General features: G+C 52.4%; 1 long non-coding RNA gene across 1 annotated transcript in view; it reads left to right on the forward strand.

Moving 5' to 3' along the window:
- Window positions 1–27,183, forward strand: part of LOC138527060 (uncharacterized) — a 440,038-nt gene that overhangs the window by 123,898 nt on the left and 288,957 nt on the right. Inside the window, exon 3 of the long non-coding RNA XR_011283807.1 lies at window positions 23,943–24,018. This is a non-coding gene — a long non-coding RNA (uncharacterized lncRNA). The remainder of the gene's footprint in view (window positions 1–23,942; window positions 24,019–27,183) is intronic.

Genomic DNA, 27,183 nt, shown 5'->3' on the forward strand with positions numbered 1-27,183 from the left:
GGATCCTGATATTATCCATCATTCCTGCCTAGGAGGTACCCCCCTCCTACAAATAGAAAATGCAAACACTAACAGAATAAAATTCCATCTGTTAAAATTAAAAGAGACTCTGAAAAAGAATACTCAAGTTTTATCTAATCACGCCCATAAATTTAACCTTCAAGTGGCTCACTTGAAAGCCCAGAAAAATTCAGAGATTAGAAGGCTGAGAAAAGGTAACACCTCCCTTATAATCTGTTCAGAACGTATTAAAACGGTGAGACAATGCTACAGAAATAAGCTGAAATGGTTGAATGGTCACTTGCATTATGAAGATAACCAAAAAATTATCTACCATTTGCTAAAACATGACACCAGACAAATTTGGAATACTCTGCGTACTATTACCTCTGCCCCTGCCTCGACGGTTGATTCTGTGATTTCTGCTGAAACTTGGGTTGCTTACATCAAACTCAAATTTCAATTGCCCGAGCGCTTCAATACGCTAAAAGGAGGAGAGCCCAAGCTTCCTCTCGAAACATTACCTAGGTGGTCGATAGGGGACATTGTTGAGGCTATAGGGAAACTAAAACCCTCCAGGGCCCCTGGTCCGGATGGTTTACCGCCATGCGTATATAAGGCCAATCCTACTTTCTGGGCTCGTATTCTTAAAATTAAATTTGATTCTATTTTGTTTACTGGTATCATCCCTCCTTCTTGGACCTCTGTCCTTGTTATTCCCATCTAAAAAAAGGGCCTCCTGAACTGCCTGCCAATTATCGTCCGATAGCGTTAACAGATGCTTCATCAAAAATGTTCTCCTTACTTTTGTTACAGAAATTACAAATGTACATTAACGATTTTAATTTATTGTCACCATATCAAGTAGGCTTCAGGAAACATATAGGCTGTCCCCTTAACGCCACCATTTTATGTCATCTCCAGGCATTTACATCCTCGTCCAAACAAGGCCCTGTTTATATGGCTAGTCTGGACCTTACCGCAGCCTTTGACTGCGTTGTCCGTGAGATTTTGTGGAAGAAAATGCTGGCTATGGGGATTCCGCACCATCTGGTTGCATTGATCGCTCTGCTGCATAAAAATACATTTTACCGCATCCGGCTTAATAAAGAAGGGGCTCTCTCCAAACCCATTTCCACGGAAATGTATCACAAACTATTCTAAAATGTTACATCCGCCTAAGAACACTCTATACTCTGAACTGAACAAAATACTGGGTGAGTCGCATATAAGATCTTTACATCTTCTAACTATGAAAATTACTGCCATTCTCGCACAGATTCACGAAACTCCTGATTCTATTAGTATGTGGCTGCCGAGTCAAAAGAAAAAATATCAAAGATTCTTTTGGAGTACTATGGTGGATGACATGGGGACTTATCCATCGTATGAGGAATACAATCAATTTCGAGGCAAATGGGAAAGCAGATTAAAATACTTGATCCAGTTTCCCTCTGCATTCGCATGGAAAATTTACATGCTTTTCAGACTCAATCAATTTCTGACACGTCAACGGACAAAAAATTGGGTTGCTAGTTTAATGAGTCCTGATGCGACATATTGCCGCTTCCGTGGAAACGCTGATACACCCGAAACGTTAAAACATCTGGTGATTTATTGTTCTTACTTTGAGGTACGGCGAATCCAAATGTTTGAGTGTTCCTTCTCTTGTTCAGTCATTTCAAGGGAATCTCTCTGGAGACGTTGCATGGAAGGATATAGTCAAAGTTTGACTCTTAAATTGATAAACTTGCTTGTAATTATTGAGGCTAAATTGACAGAGGAATTGACAACTGAGTGAATGAGTACCGGGAACCAGTCTAGAATCTATGTATTGGCTAATGATTATTTCCATTAATTTCCTAGTGAATACTATCTGTACAATTTAACGGAAATGGGGGTTAAACAGGGTTGCATCATGGCAGCGGTGCTTTTCAATTTATACCTTCTGGGTCTGGATGCAACATGGGTGACGGGAGAGTGTTTTCCAGCTAAGCTCGGCACTATCAAGCTAGACTGGATGGGTTTTGCGGACGATTTGTTATTCTTTGATCGAACCCCTTTCGGGCTTCAGAGAAAATCAACAGGGTAATTCATAGAATTTTGCAGAAAAGTGTCGCAAGCGGCTGGCGCAGAGTGTCCGCGTGCGATTGTCTGCACCAGGCGCGTGCGCTAAAATCGATTTCCGCGCACAGCGTATTCATGGATTTTAGGCTCCCAAACCAGCCGTGGCGCAGAGTATCGCAGCGACCCTGCAGCAGCGCCAGTAACACCCCCAAGAACGCCCTCGCGCAAGGAAAAGCCATCAAAATCGCTAAATCATCGCAAAGGGCTGCGCTATCCCTGGACCAGTTTACAGGGCTGACAAACAAGGAACGCAAAGCGGGTAACGTTTATATCAGGGGTACGCGGGAAGTTTTACACGCGATTAGCCAGGGTACGTGTATTACAGGGGTACGCGGGAAGTTTTACATGCGATTGGCCAGGGTACGTGTATTACAGGGGTACGCGTGAAGTTTTACACGCGATTAGCCAGGGTACGTGTATTACAGGGGTACACGGGAATTATCACACGCAATTTGGCTGGGTACGTGTATTACAGGGGTACGCGTGAAGTTTTACACGCGATTTGGCTGGGTACGTGTATTACAGGGGTGCGCGGGAATTATCACACGCAATTTGGCCGGGTACGTGTATTACAGGGGTGCGCAGGAATTATCACACGCGATTTGGCTGGGTACGTGTATTACAGGGGTGCGCGGGAAGTTACACACGCGATTAGGCTGGGTGGGTCCTCACAGGTGTTCCCTGTACACCCTCCACGGCCCCTGCAGGCAGCCCACAAAACAGGGGACTACCTTGCACACCTGCTCATGTCCCCCAGCACCCCCACACCCCAGCACTGTGGGCCACCCTCCACCAGGCCCCCACTCATGTCCCCTTGCACCCCCACCCCCCAGCAGTCATGGGGCAGCCTCCACCAGGCCCCCACTCATGTCCCCTTGCACCCCCACCCCCCAGCAGTCATGGGGCACCCTCCACCAGGCCCCCACTCATGTCCCCTATCACCCCCACCCCCCAGCCACCAGGGGCAGCCTCCACCAGGCACCCACTCATGTCCCCTATCACCCCCACCCCCCAGCAGTGCAGGGGCAGCCTCCACCAGGCCCCCACTCATGTCTCCCACCACCCCCACCCCCAGCCACCATGGGCAGCCTCCACCAGGCTCCCACCCATGTCTACCACCACCCCCACCCCCCCAGCAGTGCAGGGGCAGCCTCCACTAGGCCCCCACTCATGTCTCCCACCCCCCACCCCCCCCCAGCACTGAGGGGCACCCTCCACCAGGCCCCCACTCATGTCTCCCACCACCCCCACCCCCCAGTAGTGCAGGGGCAGCCTCCACCAGGCCCCCACTCATGTCTCCCACCACCCCCACCCCCCAGCAGTGCAGGGGCAGCCTCCACCAGGCCCCCACTCATGTCTCCCACCACCCCCACCGCCCAGCAGTGCAGGGGCAGCCACCACCAGGCCCCCACTCATGTCCCCTATCACCCCCACCCCCCAGCATTGAGGGGCACCCTCCACCAGGCCCCCACTCATGTCCCCTATCACCCCCACCCCCCAGCAGTGCAGGGGCAGCCTCCACCAGGCCCCCACTCATGTCTCCCACCACCCCCACCCCCCAGCAGTGCAGGGGAAGCCTCCACCAGGCCCCCACTCATGTCTCCCACCACCCCCACCCCCCAGCAGTGCAGGGGCAGCCTCCACCAGGCCCCCACTCATGTCTCCCACCCCCCACCCCCCCCGGCACTGAGGGGCACCCTCCACCAGGCCCCCACTCATGTCTCCCACCCCCCAGCAGTGCAGGGGCAGCCTCCACCAGGCCCCCACTCATGTCTCCCACCACCCCCACCCCCCAGCAGTGCAGGGGCAGCCTCCACCAGGCCCCCACTCATGTCTACCACCACCCCCACCCCCCAGCAGTGCAGGGGCAGCCTCCACCAGGCTCCAACTCATGTCCCCTTGCACCCCCACCCCCCAGCCACCATGCACAGCCTCCACCAGGCCCCCACTCATGTCCCCTATCACCCCCACCCCCCAGCCACCATGGGCAGCCTCCACCAGGCCCCCACTCATGTCTCCCACCACCCCCACCCCCCAGCCCCCATGGGCAGCCTCCACCAGGCCCCCACCCATGTCTACCACCACCACCCCCCAGCAGTGCAGGGGCAGCCTCCAACAGGCCCCCACTCATGTCCCCTATCACCCCCACCCCCCAGCCACCATGGGCAGCCTCCACCAGGCTCCCACCCATGTCTACCACCACCCCCACGCCCCAGCCACCATGGGCAGCCTCCACCAGGCCCCCACTCATGTCTCCCACCCCCCACCCCCCCCAGCACTGAGGGGCACCCTCCACCAGGCCCCCACTCATGTCTCCCACCCCCCACCCCCCGAAACTGAGGGGCACCCTCCACCAGGCCCCCACTCATGTCTCCCACCCACCCCCCAGCAGTGCGGGGGCAGCCTCCACCAGGCCCCCACTCATGTCTCCCACCCCCACCCTCCCCAGCACTGAGGGGCAGCCTCCACCAGGCCCCCACTCATGTCTCCCACCACCCCCACCCCCCAGCCACCATGGGCAGCCTCCACCAGGCCCCCACTCATGTCTCCCACCCCCCACCTCCTCAGCACTGAGGGGCACCCTCCACCAGGCCCCCACTCATGTCTCCCACCACCCCCACCCCCAGCAGTGAAGGGGCAGCCTCCACCAGGCCCCCACTCATGTCTCCCACCACCCCCCAGCAGTGCAGGGGCAGCCTCCACCAGGCCCCCACTCATGTCTCCCACCCCCCACCTCCCCAGCACTGAGGGGCACCCTCCACCAGGCCCCACTCATGTCTCCCACCCACCCCACCCCCCAGCACTGAGGGGCACCCTCCACCAGGCCCCCAGTCATGTCTCCCACCCCCACCCCCCAACACTGAGGGGCACCCTCCACCAGGCCCCCACTCATGTCCTCTTGCACCCCCACCCCCCAGCAGTCATGGGGCACCCTCCACCAGGCCCCCACTCATGTCCCCTATCACCCCCACCCCCCCCCAGCCACCAGGGGCAGCCTCCACCAGGCCCCCACCCATGTCTACCACCACCCCCACCCCCCAGCCACCATGGGCAGCCTCCACCAGGCCCCCACTCATGTCTCCCACCCCTCCAGCACTGAGGGGCACCCTCCACCAGGCCCCCACTCATGTCCCCTATCACCCCCACCCCCCCCCAGCCACCAGGGGCAGCCTCCACCAGGCCCCCACCCATGTCTCCCACCACCCCCACCCCCCAGCAGTGCAGGGGCAGCCTCCACCAGACCCCCACTCATGTCTCCCACCACCCCCACGCCCCAGCAGTGCAGGGGCACCCTCCACCAGGCTCCCACCCATGTCCCCCTGCCCACAGGCCCTGACAATCCTCAAGCATGGGCCTCATGGCCAGCCACCACAGCCCAAAGACACAACCAAGTATTACATGCACCCATGATACTACTCCAATGGAAACAATGTAAATCAACAAATGTGTCTCACACACACACACAATGGTTGCAAGTGAACCTGAAAACCCATATCATGACATGCATGAAAACAATGAGATGAAACCACACATTGAAGAATTAAAAAATCCAAATAATGTATTAATAACAACAATAATGGCAATCAAAATGAAACAAAATACAAAAGTAAAAAAAAAAATCAAGCTGCCTGTCCCTTTTCAAATTAAAATCAATAAATGATAATCCTAAAAAATGTCTTCCAAAGTTCTAGTCCAGAAAAAGGAAATGAAGGGAAAAAAGAAAATGAAAACCATTGCTCCATGGAAAAAAATATCCATAGTAAAAAAAAAATCCAAATCCAAAGTCCAACTATGTACAAAGTATTCATGGTCCATCATCCCAACAGAAGAAATGAAACCTACCAAAAAACCTATTTAAAATGGAAATATATACAAAAGGTGGAGCAGTGTCCGTCGACTCCAAATAAAAATAAACTATAAAGGAAACCTATCACTAAATAACCATATACAATGGCGGCGGACCAGTCCAGCGGCTCACTTAGTGGTATTCTGGGCCAGGGCATCATCGAACTCCTCGTCTATGTCCCGGAGGCGGTCCTGTTCCATTGCCCCGAGGGTCCACAGGGAGGCCGACATGTTCACCCCCAACTCCCTGCGGATTGCCTCGAGGCACTCAGCCCGCCTCAGGGCCCTCCGCATGGAGTTCTCCGCCCTGACCATCGTGAGCCGCGCCTCTTCCGCCCGCCGCCGCTCCGCACCTATCTGCTGGCCCAACCGCTGCCACACGGAAGACACTTCCCGTCCAGGGTCCTCCTGCCCTCCGGCCGACGCCTGCCCCTCCGATGTTGAAGGCCCCGAGCTATCGTGGCTCCCACCTACAGCCTCCTGCTGCTGCAGCTGCTGCTGTCCATGTGCCCTCTCCGATGGTGCCTGCACATCCTCCTCTAGTTGGGGTGCAGTCGTTGATGTGGCCACCCCTGCTGGACGTCCGACTCCCGACTGTGGCAGGGATCTGTTGTCCACCGGCCTGGCCGCACGGTCGGAGGCAGCTCCACAGGGCACCCAGGTGACACATGGGTGGGAAGATGGCATGGAGGGCGACTGGGGCATAGGGGGTTCCGTGGAGGAGGGGGTCGGAACAAGGTCCAGGAAACGGAGGAATCCAGCCCTGGTGAGCTGTCCCAGTGGGTCAACTCAGTCAACGAGCCATGCAAGAAGACGTGCAGACTCATCATGAAAAGACCGCAGGTCAGCTCGCATGACCCGCTGACGCAACGCCACCCCACCCTGGACAGGCTCAACCAGGTGCAGGATAGCCACATCCGCAGGGAGAGGAAGGCCAGGTGTTGTAAGCCAATCCCCTCCCTGAGAACGGGTCTGGAGGTAGGCATCCCCGCTGGTGCAAGATGATGCAGTGACAGGAGCAGGGACAGGATTGCACACAGGCACCTCCGCGGTGGCCTGTGCTGCCTCCTGTCCCAGATCCTGCACTGCACCACTAGCACCAGTGGAATCCACATCTCCAGACCCCGCCTCTGTCGCTTGCACGGCCTCCTCCTCCTCCAAACCCCCCACCAACCTGGATGACTCCGTGCATCTTCCTCCGTTGGGCTCTGTGGGGTCCCAGCTGCCCCTTCTGCTAACTGTCCAACTCCAACCTCCACCTCTTGGACCTCACCTCGGCAGCTGCGGCCTGGGACACGGCACCGGACTCCTCACTCCCCAACGAGATCAGAACCTGGGAGGGGATCCGGGCCTTGCGTCTCTGGCTGGTGGTGCGACCCCTGCTGCTGTGCTCCACAGCACCTTCTCCGCCCATCTTCATCAGTTGACCCTGCAGACAGGGAGAAAGAAAACACAGGCATCAGGGCACTGTCCAATGGACTCATACACACATGACAGTCATACATGAGTGGCATTGGTAAACCTCAGACATGGCATCACAATACCCAACACACATGTCATTTCAACTTGCACACATGAGCCATACCACAGGCATATTGCAACAGCCAGCACCATCCATTCACATACAACAGCATGAGCAGCCAAAGGTCATCCACACATCACATGCAACATAGGGAGTACACTACACATGCACACACACCACCAAACTTGCATGCATGTGTACACCTCCGCCAACTGTCGCAGTGTTCCGATCGACATCCATGTCACACCTGACAATCATTCCTCCACATCCTGTGCCATGCAAGCCCACACACACAAGCACCATCCATGTGTCACACATGAGACCCCTCGCATGTGTCACCCTCACGGCCCTGTACACCCCCCCCCCTACTTGCCCACATAAAAATACATGTTCAACCTGCACACTCCTGGCACACCACACGCACAGCTTATAATCAGTATGCATGTACACTTACCGCTCGACTCCAGACGGGTCTGCCTCTCAAGGAACTGGACGTGGAGCGCTGGGGATATGCGTTCCAGGACCCTCATCTGATCTTCCGACAAGTGGCCCCGGCGCCCCTTAGCATCCGCTGCCCTCAGGAAGCGCCGGGCCTTGTTGAGGGTCCTGGACCTGAAGTCCTCCCAGCGCTTCCTGACACGTTCGTAGTCGCGGACTGCCACCTCCTCCGCGTTGATGGCAGTCACGATGTCCATCCATATCCGAGTCCGTCCTTCCTTGTCGGCGCGCAACCTTCCGAAGAGGGCTTCATACTGCCCCAGGACATGCTCCACCAGGACACCAACTTCGGTGGCAGTGAAGCTGGTGCCCCTCTGCCTCCTTGGCCGGGGGTTGCCACTGGTGTCAGATGTTGCAGTGCCCGACATGGCAACCCCAGAGGCAGGAGTGGGTGGGCAACTGGGTCCTAGGGCTGGGCTGTGGGGCGATGGAAAAGCAGTCGGGAGTCTTCGGTTCCAGCAGGGGTGGTCACAGCAACAGCACCCCTGGCTGATGTGCAGGCAGCAAATGGCAGGGAACGTGGGCAGCAGGCAGTCAGGCAGCAGCAGATGGCAGGTGGGAGCGTGCTCAGGGCTCTGGGGGGCAGTAATTCGGCCTTCTGGGCAGGAGCGTGGTCTTCCGTGTGTGAACGCGTGGCCAGCTTGATACGGAGTGATTTTGCACGTGAAAATCCTGCACGTCTGCATGTAATTCGAGGAAAGGCCCTTAGCGCGTAAGCGCGTCAGCACACGTCTGTACATTCATTGGCCCAAAGGCCACCAGCGTATGCGGGTCTATGAAGTCACGTGCACGTTGAATATGGCACACGTTTGAAATGTTGCGTGTTAAAAAAATGAAAGACCCGTCCCAGTGTCAAAGCGTGTAATTGGTGGAAATAGCGCGTACACGCGGAAGTGACAAAGCGTGTAATTGGTGGAAATAGCGCGTACACGCGGAAGTGACAAAGCGTGTAATTGGTGGAAATAGCGCATACACGCGGAAGTGACAAAGTGTGTAAATGGTGGAAAAAGCGCGTACACGCGGAAGTGACAAAGCGTGTAATTGGTGGAAATAGCGCGTACCCGCGGAAGTGACAAAAACGTGTAATTGGTGGATACAGCGGGTACACGCGGAAGTGACAAAGCTGTAATTGGTGGAAATGGCCCTAGCGCGTACACGCGGAAGTGACGCTGGACGTGTAGGCCTGCATAAAAGGTACGTGTAGGACACAATTTCCTTGTACGTGCTTTTCGTGGGGAGCGAGTGGGTGAATTCTGTACTTCTTGTCGTTTCACATGCGATTTACTTCACAGCGTTTCAAGTTCGTACTCCCTGTTACCTCTGACAGCTTTTTCTCTTTTTTCTCTTTTTCTGGTTTTCCTGGGACTGTTCCCTCAAACAGTGTTCCCTTCTACTGTTGTCCTGTCTCCTCAGACAGCGTACAAATCTTCTTTTGGCAGGGGTGTTGCCAACCAAACGCGCTTCTTTTTCACGCTCTTTTTCCTGGCAGACGGTGAGTCACGCACGTATCTAACATCTGTGCTTGCCCCGTGTGTAGCCTACCCCTTCAGAGGTCATTCTAGGCTGCGTGTGACACGCATACGTTCATTCTTGTGTTACTGGGTGCCACAGTGTAGTGCAGTTTTTTTTTCCGCACACGTGGTCTAGGAGGGGTTGCGTGCACATCATCTCCCTTTTTTGGGCATCCTGTGCGTTGCGTGACCCGTCATCTTTCCCCAGGGGTCACATTCAGCCTTGCTAGAGCACTAGGGTACAATTACCATCTGGTACCCAACCCCTTTGACCCCCAATTGCCCAGGACAATAGTTTACAGCCACTCCCATACGCACATTAACATCAGTGCCATGGTTGGGAGGCGAGGATTCCGTAAGGGTGGCAAAGGTGGACGAGCCACAAGTGGTGGCCGTGGTGGATCCGGTAGGGGACGTGGTCGTTACTTGCAGGGTGACCCTGTCCCCCCATGTGTGGAGGACCAGTCAAGGGCACCCATAATCCCCCCCCCCCTTGGTTGAGGCTGATGTGGCTGACACCATCCATGCTCAGCCCTTGTTGGACCAGCCCATTGTGGCACCAGACCTGGCTGACTCCATGGCTGACTTCCAGGTCAGCAGGCCTATGACACGTGCGCTGGTGCACGTTGATGTCATCAGGCCACGTGGATCAGGGGCAGCAAGGTCATCTGCTGCCCCAAGTAGGCAGGGTGGAGAGGCTGCAGGGGCAGCTGCGGCTCCATCCACCCCAGCTCTCACACACCCAGCCAGGACAGTGTCGGTCCTAGTCCATCCTGCTGACATTCCCCCTGACACCATTACACTTGAGCCAATGCCTGCACCAACTCCCATGCTGAGTGTGCAATCCCACACTCCTGATACAGAGTCCACCAGGGCTCCTGCCCCTAGTGTCCAGAGCGGCGCAGGACACTCAGGATCACCACCACCTTCCAAGCGGAAGAGGAAGAGTGCTCGTCCGGCACAGGCTGATGCCCCAGACACGGCTACACAGTCCGGCCCGTCGAGGAAGCCCAGCTTCACGGATGCCGAACTGAATGCACTTGTCGAGTATGTGTCCGCACATGATAACGAGATGGTCATTGTTGCAGGATCCAAGACCACACCTGCACAACGCCAGGCACACTGGCAGAAAGTTGCGGACATCGTAAGTGCCCTTGGAATCGTGAGGCGCACAGCCAATGATTGCTATAAGCGCTGGAATGACCTAAAGCGCAGGGCAAAGAATAAGCTGGCCTCAAGTCATGCCGCAACTCTAGTGACTGGAGGTGGGTCTCCAGTAGAAGACATGGAACTCACTCCACATGAGTTAGTCGCTGGGACCTACGTCACGGAGGAACAGGTCCAAGGCGTGGGAGATCTGCCTGATCATGAGGCATTGTCCGGTGAGTGCACATGCATGTGTGTGTCATCCATGTGCATGGTGTGTGTGTGAGGGCTTCTGTTTGTGTGCCAGGTGAGGGTGTGTGCGCCTGAGTCGTTTGGGTCACCCATGTGCTTCATGCAATACATTCTGCGCAGCAGCATTTGGCCATAGCAGTATCCCTTCTGCCAACAGTAGACATCTAGCCCAACAGCACGCCAGTTGCCCTTGAAGTGTCACCTTGCCACAACATTGTTACTTATTTTTCTCTGTTCATTCAGGCAGATTGTTTGCATTCCACCACTTTTACTAGGCATTTCTCAGTCCCGTAGTGACATGTCTGACATGGCTATGGTAAAGTGGAGTGACTTTGTTACCTGGGTATCATTTGTTCACAGATGTCACTGTGCAATCGGACCACTCTGGACTGGCAGCTCCAGGTGAAAAATCAGACCTGTTTGAATTAGAAAAGCTATTACATGCGGGAACTGGACTGAATGAATAAGTGCTGCCCGCCCTCCTCTCCATCTTCACTCAATAGCAATGGTACATGCCATCTGTGTGATGGCATGTGTATTTCACCTGGCAATCACAGGCCAATGTGTGATGCCACTGCCAGGCAGCATGCGGAAAATGTGTTCATCTTCCATCTTGGTGTCATCAGTGTGTGCCATTTGCCTGCCTTTCTTACGCAGTGAGGGTGCATGCATGGGAGGGTTTTAGTCATGTGGGACATGTGTCAATCAAGTACTGGTTCTCTTGCTTCTCAGCCCTCATTGTGTGCCATGGTGCTAATGCCTATTTCCATTTGTTTTCTTTTATGTCTTTGCAGGGGAAGACGCACCTGATACTGCTGGGGTTGTGGAGATGGTGCAGACACAGGAGGGGTCCGAGGGCCGACCGACCACCAGTGAGGGACGTGGTGTGGTGGTGGGTGAGAACCCACAACTGCTGCAGGTTGTACTCTCAAGGGGTTTCTCTGGCTGCAGCTCCCCCGAGCTGTACTCATGTGTTGATTCGGATTATGAGACCTACATGCCGTCGCAGGTGAGTGTTCCTGGGAGGGATTCTGTTCTGTCCCACCCACCTGCACCAGGGTCAGAACCCTCAATGGGGATGTCAGTGTTGGCAGCTACGCCTTTGGTGGTTACGGATGCAGGGTCACACTCCGCGACATCTGATCCTGTTCCTGGGCCAGCAGATCAAAGGGGGAATGCAGTCCTGCAGCCTCAGGCAGTGCCTGCACAGCAAGGCGCAGTTCGCCTTGCCCCAGATAGGTATGGTGCCTGCCGACGTGGTGGCCGTACGCCACCTGGCAATACCGCATGGGAGCAATCCATTTACGGTATGGCAACCCAACAGGCAGCATCATCAGAGATGATGGCTCAGGCCATGGATAGGTTGGCCACTTCCATTGTCCCCCCCGAAAGGCTGATGGAGCGACTACAGCAGGCAACCGACTCCATCTGCCAGTCACACAGGGAGGACATGTTGGCGTCCAACAGGGACAGGCGGGCGGCACTGGCGACTCTGCAGGAAGCCATCTCCATAGAGTCCCAGGGCCACAGGGAAGCCCTGAGGCAGGAGCTCCTTCACCTCAGGACGACTCTTGTTGAGCTTGAGGCTTCAACAAACCGAAGGACAGAACAGCAGCTGGAGCGTCTCACCCGTACGCTCTCAGCTGAGATGCAGGCAACTAGGGCGGAGGTCCGGGCATCCCGTGAGTTGTTGCATGGGGACCTCCGCACACTGATCCTCCAGAACGAGACCTACCACACCTGCATGCTTGCAGCCATGGAGGAACAGACTAGGGCCTTGCGTGGGCTGCCTCCCATAGTGCAACCACCTCCGGATGCAGCTGCACAGGGTGATAATAGCGACAGCAGTGATACTCCCACAATAGGGTAGCCGTGTGGGCCATGAGCCCATGGAGGTGTTTTTTTTTTTCCCAAGATCCACACAGGTGGGTTTTGGTGTGCACCCTGTCCTCGGACCTCCTGGGTGGCCTCCCCAACCCCCCCGGGCCCATTAATGGCCATTTTTGATTTTATTTATTTTTTTTGGGACAATGTGTTGCCTTCCGTGGCTCCTGTGGGCATACGCTGCATTGTGGCTGGGCACATGCAGGCTAGTCATGTATTTGGTTCAGATGCTTGGGTTTTTGTCACACACACCCCTCCTGCTTCCCGTTTCCATGGGCTTGCAAAGGGTGTGCCCAAGTGACATTGACGTACATGGTGACATTGGACTCCCACTACATGTGTGGGTAGTCTAGTCAATACTGTGTATACATTCCTAGTGCATATTGCTGTTGTGTTGTACACTGCATGTTGCATTGATGTGTAACTCATCATCCGTGTCTACCTCCTAATTTGCAGGTCCTTTCCTCATGTCTACACAAGGCCCTCTACTTTGGAGATGGGGTCCATGTTGGCAGCAGTGCACCTACAACTCTACATGGCGGCAACACTGTACAGTTGGAAGTGGTGGGAGTGCAGGCATTTCCAGGTGGTGAGACTACTAATTCCTTACATTCGTAATGTCATGTTAATGGTACTTTTGAGGGTCAGTGGCTGATAAGTGTTATTGCTAAATACCTGCTCAAGTGTGTCGTTGGTCTTGCATTACTGTGAGCATTTCAGGTGTTGCGAGTTTCAATTAGGGACACTGTACATTGTGACACTTGTGTCATGTTGTGGGGATTACTTTGTTTACCTGCACATAGCATGACAAGGCACGGTGTGTCGTGTGGCGGTGCTGGGGATGGGTTGGGTGACATGGCACTGTCCTCATGTTGCATTTTGCAAGTGGGATTCATTTTAGCTGCTTGAATGTGTTTTTTCACGAAACTGCATTGGTGGTGTCTGTGTAGGTAGGGATGCACACATTGTAACACTTCCAGGTGAACAATCTCAGGCTGATATGATTTTGACGGTTGATTCTCCAGACATTCAGGATCAGTGTCAGGTTGAGTCATCATTGATTGTCAGATGCTATGTGCTAGGGCAGTGTGCACTCCACAGGGGTGTGATTTCTATGTGAAGTAATTAGCCACTAGCTGTGTACGTGCTGCCTCCCCCCGTGCCCTTTCCCCTCCCATGTGCAGCGGCCGTGCATGTGGTTGGGGATGTGGGGCCACCACCATGTCCACGGCCAGGCCCCGGCGTGTTGCAACGTTGTGCAGGACACATGCTGTCACTATGATCCTGCACACTACTGGGGGAGCGTATAACAGCTGCCCGCCAGAACGGTCAAGGGAGCGAAGGCGTGACTTAAGCACTCCGAATGTGCGCTCCACTATGCCCCGGGTTGCAATGTGGGCTGTGTTATATCTTACCTCGGGTGGCGTGGTGGGGTTCCGAATTGGCGTCATCATGTGGGGGCTGAGAGGGTAGGCACTGTCCCCTGTGGAGGTGGTGATTGGTATCATTGGTGGGGTTGTGACCTTGCTCAGTATCTGACATGCATGTATGTGCAGTGGCATTCATACTCACCAAGCAGCCATGTATCGCCATGCCGCCGAGCTTCTAGGTCCCGGCTTAGGGTGGACATTCGGTAAATGAAGCTGTCGTGGGTGGACCCGGGATAGTTGGCATATACTGAGGTGATGATTCCCTTGGCATTACATACTACCTGCACGTTGATGGAATGCCAGTGCTTGCGGTTCCTATAGATGTGCTCAGATGCCCTGGGGGACGTAGAGCCACATGGGTGCAGTCGATGGCACCTAGCACTTTGGGGAATCGTGCCACACCGTAAAAATCCAGGGCGGCAGCATGCCTTTCTGCAGGTGTTCTGGGCAGGTATATGTGCCTGCGGACTGATGGGCGTGCAGTGATGATGTTCAAGACCTGGTGTAGGCAGCGTGACTGCGTGGCCTGTGACACCCCACCCACTATGGCACTTGTCCGCTGAAATGATCCAGTGGCTAAGAAGTGCAGTACATTGAGGACCTTCTCCAGGGGGCTGAGTGCTTGGGAGCACAGGGTGGGTGATGTGAGGTCATCCTCCCACTCACTCACCAGGTCCAGTATTATGTGTGGTGGAAACGTGTACCTCCCATACACCTGGTCATCAGGCATCCCGAAAAGGCTGGTTCTGGGTGTGAATATTCTGGCCCTGACTATCCTCCTCCTCCTCCTTTGGTAGCCCACGGTCACTGCTGCTAGGAACGGTATATTCATCCTGGCGTTGAGCTTGTTATTTTGTTTGCGCGCAAATTTATGCGTCGCGGGTCGACGTATGCCTGCTTCCTACTGGCGTACGTGTTTCTTTGCGCGTGTTGTAGGCGAGCGTGTGAAACTTCCCGCGCACCCCTGAAATCCAGTACCCAGGCCAATAGCGTGTGGAAATTCCCGCGCACCCCGGTATACACGTGCGCTGATGTACTCGCGTGTGTAAGTGCCCGCGCACCCCTGAAATACTCGTACATAGGCCAATCGCGTGTACGCGCACTTTTGTCCAATTACACGCGATGACACTCTGACGTGCAGTCTTTCCACGTGTGCTCCGTCATCACGTGCTATGAGGGAAACACCCGTGCGGGTCACGTCACAGACGCGCTTACGCGCTGAGGGCCTTTGGTCCAATAGAATCGCGTATGCGTGCTTACGCGCTAAGGGCCTTTCCTCGAATTTCACGCTGACGTGCAGGATTTTCACGTGCCAAATCACTCCGTATCAAGCTGGCCACGCGAAAACACACGGAAGACCACGCTCCTGCCCAGAAGGCCGAATTACTGCCCCCCAGTGCCCCGAGCAGCCTCCCACGTGCCATCTGCTGCTGCTGCCTGCCTGCCTGCCTGCTGCCACCGTGCCCTGCCATTTGGTGCCTGCACATCAGCCATTTGCAGGGGTCCAGTTGCTGTGTCCACCCCTGCTGGAACAGAAGACTCCCGACTGGGATAACATCGCTCCACAGCCCAGCCCCAGGACCCAGTTGCCCACCCACTCCTGCCTCTGGGATTGCCATGTCGGGCACTTCCACATCTGGCACCAGTGGCAACCCCAGGCCAGAGGGGCAGAGGGGCACCAGCTTCACTGCCACCGAAGTTGGTGTCCTGGTGGAGCATGTCCTGGGGTAGTATGATGCCCTCTTTGGATCGTCCCGCGCCAGCAAGGAAGGACGTGAGAGGATCTGGGCCGACTGTGTGGTTGCCATCAACGCGGAGGGGGTGGCAACCCGCTACGTCCAGAAGATCAAGAAACTCTGGGAGGACTTGAGGTCCAGGACCCTCGTGAAGGCCCGGCGCCTCGTGGAGGGGGGCCGGGGCCGCGGCTGCAAGAGTTCCATCCAGATGAGGGTCCTGGAACGCGTACGCCCAGCGCTCCACGCCCAGATCCTTGAGAGGGAGACCCGTCTGGAGTTGAGCGGTAAGTGTCCAAGCATTGCTGTGTGAGACGGGACATGTTGCGGTGTGCTGGTTGTCTGATACTTGCCTGTATGTGTGACATAGGCCATGTATGCATGTATGTGTGCAGGGACATCATGGTAATGCATGTGCGACCAGTGATGTGTGAACCACATGGTTGTTGCATGTGTATAAATGCCACATGGGGAGCCCTATGCAGATTTTACACATGAGAGCATGCCAGTCTCTGTTCCTGGACATGGGTGGGGGTGAGGGATGGGTGCTGATGCCAGGTACATATATGGTAGCCATGTCTGTGTGCCTGACCTGCGTGTCTGTGACTTGTGAATGCCATGGATGCATGACACATGTGTGTGACAATGCACAGATTCACTGATGCAGCCTAGTTACCCTTGTATCCGCTGTGTTTGGGGTGTATGAGGCCAGATGGATGTGACTGAGGTGAAGTGTGTGCATGTGATAGGCATGACCCATGATGCATGTGAGTTCCATATCATTGTATGTTTCAAGAGTCCATTGGACATGTATGGAAATGTCCATGGCATGCACCATGCTTGTTACTGTGTGTGTTTTGCCTGGACTGACCCATGTGTTGTGGAGGGACATGATGGAAGTGTACTTTGACAGTGGTACTCATCTGCTATTGCTTCCTGTCTAGGGGACCATTGAACAGTACCCTGATGCTTGTGTTCTATGTCTCCCTCTACGCAGCGGCTAGTGAAGAAGAGGGCGGAGACGGCGCTGTGGAGCAAGGCGGCGGGGATGCCCCCACGGCTGCAGCGGAAGGGGTGGGTGAGCTCCCACAGGGGCCTGCTACGGCGTAAGACGGTGAGGAGCCATCCAGGTTGGTGGTTTCCACAGAAGAGGAGGAGGCCGCCACTGAGGCACACATGGGGCCTGGTGGGGGCATCCCTGCTGGTGCAAGAGGTGCAGTCCAGGGGCAGGGGCAGGAGGCAGCACAGGTCACCGTGGAGGGGCCTGTGCATGTCGCTGTCCCTGACCCTGTGAGTGCACCACCATGCACCAGCAGGGATGCCCCGTCCCAGGCCCGTCCGCAGGTAGAGGGGATGTCCATGTCACCTGACTCCCCTCCACCTGCGGACGAGGGGACCCGTGTCTGTATGGAGACGGTCCTGATTGGGGTCGCGATGCGCGCGGGTGCAATTCGTGATGACATGCGTGCTTTCCGGGAGGAGCACGCACATCCTCACGAAGAGCACCGTGCCGACGTGGCCCAATTGGGATCTTCCATGTTCGGGGGTTTCCTGCATGTGTCGGCTAATCTGGCGGCCCTCTCCTCCTCTGTGGAGGCTATACGCCGGTCGTTCTCCTTGCCGTCTTCCGGCCCAGATGCCACCAGGGCCCCCTGTGGACCTGCCCTGACCAATGCAGCCAGCTCGGTGGGGATCCCATCCCTGCCACAGTCGGGAGTCGGAGGTCCAGCAGGGGTGGACACCACAGCAACTGTACCCCAGCAGATGGAGGATGTGCCGGCATCATCAGGCAGGGCACGTGCACGACGGAGTCGGTGGATTCCATCAGCCTGGATGCCGTCGTGCTGGCAGTTGCGTCGGAGGCAGCAGCAGAGTCAACGTGGGAGGCATCATGGCTCGGGGCCATCAACATCGGAGGGGCAGGCATCGGCCGGAGGGCAGGAGGACCCAGGACAGGAAGTGTCTTCCGTGTGGCTGCGGTTGGGCCAGCAGATAGGTGCGGAGCGGCGGCGGGCGGAAGAGGCGCGGCTCACGATGGTCAGGGCGGAGAACTCCATGCGGAGGGCCCTGAGGCGGGCCGAGTGCCTCGAGGCAATCCGCAGGGGGTTGGAGGAGCAGATGGCGTCGTCCCTGCGGACCCTCAGGGCCATGGAACAGGACCGCCTCCGGGACATAGACGAGGAGTTTGATGATGCCCTGGCCCGGAACACCACGGAGTGAGCTGCTGGACTTGCCCGCCGCCTTTGTATATAGTTCTTTAGTTTTAGGTTTCCTTTGTTTCTTCTTATGATTTGGAGTCAACGGACACTGCTCCACTTTTTGTATATAGTTGGATTTTAGTTAGGGTTTTTTGTAGGTTTCCTTTGTTCAGTTGTGCTCATGGACCCTTGGATGTTTTGTACATAGTTCTTCATTGGATTGTTTTATTTTTTTATTTTTGATTTATTCTCCATGGAGCAATGGTCTTTGCATTTATTTTTATCTCTCGGATTGATTTTATTTTTAATGTGACTTTGAACAACATTTTTTTGGATTTGGATTTGTAGTTTTGATTTTTTTGGACGGACATGCAGCTTATCTTTTTTTCATTGCCATTGTAGTTTGTTTCATTTCATTTGCATTCAATTTTTTTTAATACAATTTTGTTTTCATACTTCACTGTGTGGTATCATCTCATTGGTTTCATGCATGTCATGTTGGGTGTTTTCCCATTCATTTGCAACCATTGTGTGTGAAGGACATGGGTTCATTTGCTTTATGAACATTGGGGGTGTAACATGTAATTTCCATTTCCATGTGGGTGAATGGGTTACTTGGTAGGGCCTTTTGGCTGTGGAGGCTGACCATAACGCACATGATTGGGGATTGTGAGGACCTGGGTGCAGGGGGACATGAGTGGGGGCCTGGTGGGGGATGCCGTGGTGGCTGGGGGGTGGGGGTGGTGGGAGACATGGGTGGTGGCCTGGTGGAGGGTGCCCCACACTGCTGAGGGGGTGGGGGTGGTGGGAGACATGAGTGGGGGCCTGGTGGGGGCTGCCCATGGTGGCTGGGGGTGGGTGGGAGACATGAGTGGGGGCCTGGTGGTGGATGCCCATTGTGGCTGGGGGGTGGGGGTGGTGGGAGACATGAGTGGGGGCCTGGTGGTGCTGCCCCTGCACTGCTGGGGGGTGGGGGTGGTGGGAGACATGAGTGGGGGCCTGGTGGTGCTGCCCCTGCACTGCTGGGGGGTGGGGGTGGTGGGAGACATGAGTGGGGGCCTGGTGGGGGCTGCCCATGGTGGCTGGGGGGGTGGGGGTGGTGGGAGACATGGGTGGTGGCCTGGTGGGGGATGCCTATGGTACACCAGCTCAGTTGGAGGCGGATAGGCGTGGGACTTGAGCATAGAGGGGTCCGTGTGTCTGGAGGGGCGATCAAAGAGCCCGAAACACTTTCATTGTGAGGTGTGTTTGCATAGGGCCGTGGATATGGCTGCCTATAGGACTGCTCGCAGCCGCGAAAATGCTGGTGTACCATAGGATACAAATAACTACTATCTTCAACACCTTAACAAGGGACATCATACACCGTGAGACTGGATCCCTTTACACATGATCCAGTTCAAGCTTTGTCCTTCACTCTATTCTCTATTTAGCCTGGACACATCCAAGGCCTCCACCATCCTCCTGGCCCAGAAGAAGGCCGTTACCTCTAAGGCCGAAACGTCACTGTAGCAGGCTTTTGCCTGCCTCCAGTTAAACATCAGGGATTTTTTTCTGTACCCGACGTTGACCAAGGATTGGCCACCATTACATTGATGTGCAAAGACCTCAACACAAAACATCAAAACATGACTGGCTTAAATTAAACTGCATAAAGCCAGACTGAGCACTTTCTAAATTATGCCACATTTTATGTTAAGTGTGGTCCTTTTGCTCTTTTGCTTATTTGTTGTTCTTTTCTTCCCCCTGACCCTAATGTCATGTACATAACGGCGCCCACAAAACACAATACATTCTACTTGTTGTGAGTATTTTCATGATTGGGTCAATGAGCACATACTCTGATTGCATTAGATAATATTGTAGCTCTGTTAGTAAATTACAGGAGCAATATCAATATATAGACCTTTGTTGGAGAAAAAAAGTTATGCTTGATGCACTAGGAACAAACTCTCCTCTGCAGATAGGTTCATGCACAAGAGCTATCCTTCCAACTAAAATGTAAATGCTGGTTATAGTTCTTAACATAGAACTTCTGTTTTTCTTTCATATGGACAATCCAAGTGTTTAACATTGTCCATCATTGTGTTACTTTATACACCATGGCAAAATGTAACATAACAAGTCTGCTTTGCCTAAAGATGTGAATGTCTTTCTTTCTTTTTTATCACATGTAAATAAACACATGCTCCCTGATTAATAAGGGCACATAAAGAATGATTTAATCTGCTTTGTTACTTACAGATAAATGCGAGTTCATGTTTCAGTTCTTGCAGGTTTGGAATAGGGTGATAATTTTTAAACACCACTACAGTTCCTTCGAAATACAACATTTTAAGAATGGTTTAACTTTGAACGGCAGTAACCACCCCCCTTGTTATACAGTTTTGTACGTAGCCTTAGGTTCCGCTAGTATGGCTTCCCCCTTCTGTAAAACCAACCGCGCAGAAAGCAGCAAGCAGAGATACCCTAGATCTACAGGAGCCTCAGAGAGATGCTCCCCTGTCCTGAAGACACAAACCAAGGAGAGAGGTACACAGGCAGACGAAAGAGGGCTGGAGTCCCGTGGAATCTGGGAAGTAAGAGTGTGAAAGGGTTGGAATCCCTGGGAAGGTTGGGCGAGTGTGCTGCTCACACTCCATGGGATACTGCAGATGGGGGGGCATATCTGACACTCATGCCCGCATGACTCGACACAAAGGCAGAGAAACAATAGATGTGCCTCACTCTTGGGCCTATCACTACAATCATCAATGTATCGCAGGTGTGAAAAGCGATATTCCCTTAGACAACCATTCAGACCATACCCTATTGATGATATGGATGACATGGAATTGACATCAATCGATCAGGTCGACTGACTGGAAAAACAGAACCCAATGACGTCATCACTGACATCCTGACATAGCCGCGCTTTAAATGAAGTACATATTCATCCATTCATGAAGCTACACAAACCTGCACTAGTTTATTGCATATAGCACAAAGCACATGCTTATGACCCAAGTAAGTAAGAGAACAAAGACATATACATATCTCTACATTCATATCTTTTGCCAAAGCTGAAACCGCAAGATGCAAAGACTTCATATGTTTTGCTTGCACATGTTTGACTGCCACTAAGATGGAGAAGCTATAAAGAACACTATAGAAGTTATAGACCACTGAAAAGGACAAGAAGGGAGATGAAAATTCAGGAAATACAGACAAGCTGACATGATTTCCGCAGCTCGAGGCGAGCAGAAACAGGACACCCAGCCAAGGACAGAGTGAAGGCAGGAAAATTCCAGCTACGAAGATAGTGAGCCACCTGCAGAAATTCAAGCTAAAATCCTCATAGTTACAGATGAGAGGACTTGATTTTATGGTCTTAACCCAGTTGACCCAGCTGAACAGGACAATGCCCATTCAACTAAGGTAGATGGAGTGGGCCATTCCCATCGAACCAGAGGCGAAGAAGATACAAGTGTTGCCCACTCTCTCAGGCTTAGGTAATCAGAGAATAGCAACATTAGAGAACGCTTCACACCTCCATGTTATTTCTCATTGCCTTGAAAATGTACGTTCAGTTTGAGAACTGTCTAGGGTCTGAGGGATGGGAGGACACATTCTGCCCAATCCAAATTCACCTTTGACGTGGGAATATCATTTGTTGCAAGGGCCAATGGTCTTTTGGCACCCCTGCAACATTGTAGACGGGTGCTAATAGAGGTGGTCCTAGGAGGAGCCACTAGATATGGCTAACCACACCGTGGCACGCACCATGAGCGAGTACTGTCAGCTGCTCTACTGCAGACTCTGCTTGGACCGCCTGATATCTTCAGCTGCCATTTGGACTATCTTTGGGTATATCTGACAACCTTAAACAACTTAAGAACTGTTACCAAGGACTTGCTATAAGGACTTGTAATAATAGCGTTATAAGCTAAATACTAATTTACTCTTTGTATTTGGTAGCCACGCCCCCTTACGCATCACGCTACAAATTGAGCCCTCGCACGCACCAGCGCGTGCGTGCACCGTGAACGAGTACGGACGAGTACTGTCAGCTGTCCGCTGACCGATGAGCCCTCGCACGCACCAGCGCGCGCACACCGTGAGCGAGTATGGACGAGTGCTGTCAGCTGTTCTGCTGCAGACTCTGTTTGGACCGCCTGATATCTTCAGCTGCCATTTGGACTATCTTTGGGTATATCTGACAACCTTAAACAACTTAAGAACTGTTACCAAGGACTTGCTATAAGGACTTGTAATAATAGCGTTATAAGCTAAATACTAATTTACTCTTTGTATTTGGTAGCCACGCCCCCTTACGCATCACGCTACAAATTGAGCCCTCGCACGCACCAGCGCGTGCGTGCACCGTGAACGAGTACGGACGAGTATTGTCAGCTGTCCGCTGACCGATGTACCGCTCCACAGTGTTAAGCTGTCCTTCTTGTGTCCTATTTTTAGGTGCTCCTCTCTAGTCAGGTGAAAGTGTTAGCCATCTCATCCAGTGCGTTGTACCCGAAAACTGAAAACATCCTTGTGGAGCGTTAGCTTATACTAAGTGTTTAGGAACCATCCATCCATCCATGCAAACTACTGAAAAATGACCGGCCGCACCCAGGTTTAGATTGAAACTTCGTTAATGATTGTATTGTGTATCATTTCCCCAGGTGTTGTGCTGGTTCTTATCCAGTTTGTCTGTCATGGCTGGTAATTCCTTATCCAACGCAGGAGCTGCTGAGTCCCACGATCCCACTAAGATGTCTAGCTCACAACTAAACTGAACAGCTGAGTACTAGACACCCTTGGGGGGAAGGGGGAAAAGTGGATAAAATAACAAATTCAGACACAGGATCTTCTATCTTCATCCGGTCTCTGCATGAATGAAAATTGTTAAGCATTAAATATTATCACACAACTACAACACTACTCATATAAAATGAACTTCTACCCTCCTACCTGAAATCCTCTGCGATAAGCCCAGAGGATGAGTGATATTTCTTATATATAGGTATTTATTTTGTATTGAATACAACTCCAACTCTTATATTCAAAAGAAAGCTAAACTTGGGTGGTCATGTCTTTAACTGTGCTGCATAAACCCAATGAACTGCAGGGCATAGAAAACTGTGAATCTCACTGCATAAATGTCGCAAGAAGAAGAGTCTTATGAATGAAAGCACACTTTAAAAAATAGTTGAAACACAGAAAAGTTGAGTCTTTCATAAACTGAAACTTGTTTGCATCTGCTCTGCTCACTCCGTTCAATAATCTCTCTTTGTGGATTCAGTTCAACAACTCAGAAAAAATACTATTAACTGTTGAATGCGGTTAACAGGCAAATAGTTCAATTTTGTGTATTTTTAAATAAAGCAGGAAAGTTCAACACACACAAAAAAAAAATGTGTAACTGTCTCAAAACTTAAACATTATTCCTCTTAAACGTTTTTTAATGTTATGAGATGAATTGAGAAGATTCTCATTTTAAAATGTGCACTTATATAATGTTGTGTAATTTCTTTCTGTTAATAGCGCTTTCCTTTGATCCCAAAGAATTTCCGTATTTAATGCGCAATTAAAACAAGCTTGACTGTGCTGCCTCTGACTTTAGTAGTCTTAAAATGTCATATTTAATGACCCAGTCTCATGGAAGAGTTCGTCATGAATGAACACAGACTAAACAACACGACGTCTGTTAAATTAAAGAAATGTGCAGTCTTACCTTGTTTTCTTCTAGCATTGAAAGAGTTCACCTTTTGTCATCATCAGAAACGTGATGGTTAACCTCTGCTTTTCATTCACAGCAAACGCGAGGAAAACAAACGCGACGCAGCAGCTGCCGATTTCAAACAGGAACCCGAACACGAATACTCTGACAAGGTAAGTGCAGTGATTAATAAACAGTTTCTTGTGCGCACGCACGCAATCAATTTTTGACTAGAGCTTGTAACGCTCACCTGATTCCCGCAGAGGCGCCGGTCTTGACTGGGTGAATGCCGTATCTTCAAAGGTGATGTGTAACACACGGTTGGCTCTTTGGGCTGGACCTCTGTGCACTGTATGTCTGACTCGAAGAGTAATATGTCTGCAGATAGAAAATATGGGATTAATGAACTGGGGTTATTGGGTGCCTCTCTCCTCTTCCCTTTCTCTTCTCCTGTAGAACCCCAAAGGTTAACACCCTCACCTTAGGTAAGTGAACGCCGAGCTCTCCATCTGCCTCGGGGCAGGGTGCCGTAACCAGTTTCTTCACTGGATAAGCGTGCAGGCCTCTTGACCTCAGAGGACTGCTGTCCATCGTTAACTGCACGAACTGTAAGTTCTGGGCACTTCAAATGTCTTAAAAGTCTTTTGTAATGATATCTCTTGTTTTGCAGGGTTCCGACGATGGCGGATGGCGGCTGATGAGAGTTGAGGATCGGACCCGCGTGAGGAATAGAAGCGCCTGGAAGCACGTAAGTAAGCGCTTGTAGCCTGCTTCACGATGCGCACTAACTGTCCCTTTTATCTTGCAGGTACAAGTTCGGAGCTTTAGAGAAGCTGAAGGGTGCTGGAATACCCACTGGATTCGGCGTGGGAAGGAGTAATGGCACGTGAGTAATAAAGTTGCCCAATGTCTTTAAACGCACCTTCTTTTGTCTTTCAGATGCGGGATGCAGCGCCGAAGGCCTCCGGAGCGTGCAAAGAGCTGGTAAGCTTTTGTCTTTCAGATGCCGGAATGCAGTGCGAAGACCTCCGGAGCATGCGAAGAGTAGGTAAGCCTTTGTCTTTCAGATGCCGGAATGCAGCGTGAGGCGTTGGTGACAGCCGATGGACCAGGTAAGAGATGCGCTGCCACTGAAGACCGTAGTGCTAACCTGTTCTTTCTTTGTCTTTACAGGTGCTGCTGAAGACTGGATTCCAGGATGGTAAGCCTTTGTTCCCTTAGGCCCAGGATCAGAAGCAGAAGACACGATGAGCGTTCTGCTGCAGAGAATGCAGAATAACGCAAAGCAAGATTCATCCATCGGGTGTGGTTTAAATAGCCTCCTGTAGTGCTTAGGTGTCTCCTTCCACAGCCACGCCTAGGTAAGAAAAGAGTTCCTGCTTTCCAGAAGAGTTCCAGTGTTCTGAACCTAGGGAGTGGCTCCTGCCCCACCCAACAGGAAAAGTAGTCCCAAACAGAAGAGGATCAGGGGTTCAACTGGCAGGTAAGTAAGCAGCATGGTCTGCTGCAGGTAAGTCCACCCAAGCATTATGAGCCCGGCGCTTCCAGCGCTGGGACTGGGCATCTTTATGAGCCTGGTGCCACTGGCGCCAGGACAGGGTCCAAAAGGTCCCAATTGGGACTGGCTGGCACTCGGAACCAGGGTTATGGGTCTGCTTCCAAGGGAGTCGGGCAAGTCCTGATCTTTTGGAAGCAGAGATCATGACAGAGCTCCCTGGTTTTCTAATGTCAATTTAAAAAAAAAACAAAGCTTTAATCCTTGCACTTCAGAGGAGAAAATAACAGAAGATAAGGCTAACTTTGGCAGTTCAATTAGATTAATTACATAAAAAGTACTTAGCTTATTTTTTGCTTTAGAAGACCTCACAGCGTTTTCTTCCACAGGGAAAATTAATTTCTTTAGAGTAGATGAAACTTGAATGAGTTGTTTCTTTTTCTTTTAGCCTTGAAGATATTTTCTTAAGAGTTTTCCAAGGCCCAAAACATAGGAGATAAACAGAAACATGACCAGCTTAGGAAACTAAACTAATGAAAGGCAGTTTAGAATGTTGGGAGTCACACCATTGTCAACCGGCCACCCAATCAGAACTCCTGCCTCTGCCCTCCATCTTGGCTTGGGGTATCTGCAGTACTCTGAATATGGAAGTTAAGGCCCAACCAATTTAACAGTGAAAGGACTATATTTAGTTTTTTAAACCTAACAATGAAATAAACAAAGAACGTAAGGATAATAATTCTTTAATTACCACCTATTTACTATGGAACCTGACAGGTTTAGATTGAAACTTCGTTAATGATTGTATTGTGTATCATTTCCCCAGGTGTTGTGCTGGTTCTTATCCAGTTTGCTTCCCCCGTTTAATCGTGTTTCATACTAAGTTAGAAAGTGAGCCCGGTGCATGTTTTGTTCTCACCGAACTGCTAATCGATTGAGTGAACGTATGTTTGATTAAGAAATAGCAGCATTTAACGGTTATTCTCCAGCGTTGGATCTTTCATGGATTCACATGCTTAGAATATTCCCTGTCGTCAGACTGGGAACCCTCGGTACACATATATAGCCGTTTCCTATTGGAAAACTTCTGACACTTGTGTGTCCTATCCACATCTACGTCCTCCCCGGGATCGTCCACGCATGCCCGTAGGACGTAATGGTATAAAAGCCCCGCCCCCGCGGGTCCCGTCAGATTTCAACCGTCTCCAAAGATAGTGGGATCTCCTCGTGTAGTCTCTACTTTCTAGGATATCGTTGAAATTACTCGCTGGGTTGACCGAACGAGCCTCTGAGGTTTTTTGGTCTTACCAGAATGTCGGGCAAACCGTTGTTTCGCCCGTGCGCCACGTGCGGATTGAAGAAGGTTTACGAGGGGGACGGCCATCTAGATTGCATTTATTGCCTCCACCCTCACCATTCCGCAGACCAGTGTGAAATATGTAAGGGTTTTTCTCAGAAAACTCTGAAAGATCGGAATCGGCGGCTGGTGTCGTGGTTAAATGATGGGGCGGGAGCATACCCTCAGTCGGAGGTGGGCTCCGTGCGCAGCGTCGCCTCGACGAAAACATCGGGAGCACCACGCCGTTCAACCTCGTCGGAACCAACGGCGAAGAAGACTCGACCGGCGGAAAGGGATGTTCCACGAAGCCACTCTTCCAAGGAGTCTTCAAAAGAATCTTCAAAAAAGTCATCATCGTCGAAAAAACATGGAAAGGAGAGGCCAAAATCCTCCTCGGGCGATCCTCACAGATCTGCCACGAGTAGAGATTCGGATAAATGCAGGGAGAGCACCATTAAGGCGGGACCGCCTAAGCCACCTGCAGGCCCACCGACGACGAACCAG

Source organism: Ambystoma mexicanum, chromosome 14, assembly GCF_040938575.1.
Source record: "Ambystoma mexicanum isolate Mex_15411 chromosome 14, UKY_AmexF1_1, whole genome shotgun sequence".
NCBI classification, from domain to species: Eukaryota; Metazoa; Chordata; class Amphibia; order Caudata; family Ambystomatidae; genus Ambystoma; species Ambystoma mexicanum.